A 2,338-nucleotide genomic window follows, 5' to 3' on the forward strand; every position below is an offset into this window, starting at 1 on the left:
GTGCACATGTGTCTTGATTGATTAGTTCCAATTCAACAGTAAGTAACTGTGGTGTCTATTTTTCCATTCCTGTGATACTTTGCTCAGAAGAATGGTTTCCAGTTCCATATAGGTTGTTACCAAAGGTATTAGTTCACCTTTCTTTTTAAGACTGAGTTGTACTCCACGGTATACATATACCGTATTTTATTAATCCACTCTTGTATTGATGGGCAATTGGATTGATTCCACATCTTTGACATTGTGAATTGTGCTGCAATAAATGAATATTCGAGTACATATGTATTTTTGATAAAAGGACTTTTTCTCCCCTTTGGTAAATACCTAGTAGTGGTTTTTGGTAGGTCTACACTTAGTTCTTTGAGATATCTCCATACTGTTTTTCACAGAGGTTGTACTAGTCTGCAGTCCTAACAGCAGCATGCAAATGTTTATCTCTGCATCCATGCCACCATCTGTTATTTGGGGACTTTGTGATAAACACCATTCTCACTGCAGTTAGGTGATATCTCCTTGTGGTTTTAATTAGCATTTCCCTGATGTTTGGAGACACTGAACATTTTTTCATATTTTATTGGCCACTAGTCTATCTTCTTTTGAAAAGCTTCTGTCCTGCCTTTTGCCCACTTTTGTATGGGGTTGTTTGGTTTCTATTCTGAATTCTTTATTCAGCCCTTTATCAGATATACATCAAGCAAATATTTTCTCCCATTCTATAGGTTGTCTATTCACTCTATTGTGTTTCCTTTGCTGTCCAGAAGCCTTTTGTTTGTTTGTTTGTTTGTTTGGTGCAGTTTTTGGCCAGAGCCAGGTTTAAACCCACCACCTCTGGTGTATGGGGCTGGTGCCTTACTCCTTTGAGCCACAGGCACTGCCCAGCTGTCCAGAAGCTTTTTAACTTAATCAAGTCCCATTGGTTAATTTTTGTTGTTGTTGTCATTGCCTTTAGGGTCTTCTTCATAAATTCTTTGCCTAGGCCAATATCTGTAAGTGCTGTTCCAAAATTTTCTTGTAGAATTTTATAGTTTTATGTCTTAGGTTTAGGTCCATTATACATTCTGAATTAATTTTTGTTGAGTGATAAGAAGTACAGATCCTGTTTCAGTCTTCTAAATGTGGCTATCCAATGTTCCCAGTCAATAGGGATTCTTTTCTCTAGCGTATGTTTTTGTCTGGATAAAAATCAAATGTCAGTATGAGGATGGTTTTGTATCTGTGTTCTCTGATCTGATCCATAGGTCTATGTCTTTGTGCCAGTACCATGCTGTTTAGTTTACTATGTCCTTGCAATTTCCTGGGCAGGGGTCCTCAAACTTTTTAAGCAGGGGGCCAGTTCACTGTCCCTCAGACTGTTGGAGGGCCAAACTATAGTTTAAAAAAAAAACTATGAACAAATTCCTATGCACACTGCACATATCTTATTTTGAAGTAAAAAAACAAAACGGGAACAAATATGATCACACTGCCACATGTGGCCCACAGGCCATAGTTTGAAGCCCCCCAAAGTCTAGTAATCCCTCCCGATTTGCTTCTATTGCTTAAGGTTGCTTTGTCTATTTATGGACTTTTCTAGTTCCATACAAAGTATAGAACTATTTTTCCTAAATATACACAAAAATAACATTGGTATTTTAGTAATTTAGGAGATTGCACTGAATCTGTAGATGAATTTGTATAGTATAGACATTTTAACAATGTGATTCTTAGCATGATGTTTTTCATTTGTTTACATCTTCTTCCTCCATGTTTCATAGTTCTCCCTGTACAGGTCTTTTATCTCCTTAGTTAAATATATTCCTAACTATTTTTTTTTCTTTGTTATTATTGTGAAAGGTATTAAGTCTCTGATTTGAGTCTCACCTTGACTGATGTTGCCATATACAAATGCTACTGATTTGTGTACACTGACTTTATAACCAGAGACTTTGCTAAATTTATTTCTCATTTATCAATTTATTTATCAATTGCAGAATTCTTTTAGCAGAATCTTTGGGGTTCTCTAGATATAAAATCATATTGTCAGGAAAAAGGGATAGTTTTACCTCTTCTTGATTTATTTGGATACCCCTAGATTTCTTTCTCTTGTCTGATTGCTCTGGCTAGGACTTTAAGCACTATGCTGAATAGAAATGGTGCTAGTGGGAATCCTTGTCTAGTCCAGTTCTCATCAGGAATGCATTCAATTTTTCCCCATTCAGTAGAATGTCACCTATAAACTTGTCATATATGGCTTTTATACTTTTGAGGTAAGTCCCATCTATTCCTATTTTTATTAAGTGTTCTTATCATAAAAGGGTGGTAAATTTTATCAACTTTTTTCTTCAATTAAGAGGATAGT

General features: G+C 35.8%; 1 protein-coding gene across 1 annotated transcript in view; it reads right to left on the reverse strand.

Annotated features, from left to right (window-relative positions):
• The window catches only part of HPSE2 (heparanase 2 (inactive)), an 841,015-nt gene that overhangs the window by 626,495 nt on the left and 212,182 nt on the right, over window positions 1–2,338 (reverse strand). The window lies entirely within an intron of this gene.

This window comes from Nycticebus coucang, chromosome 3, assembly GCF_027406575.1.
Source record: "Nycticebus coucang isolate mNycCou1 chromosome 3, mNycCou1.pri, whole genome shotgun sequence".
Taxonomy (NCBI): Eukaryota; Metazoa; Chordata; class Mammalia; order Primates; family Lorisidae; genus Nycticebus; species Nycticebus coucang.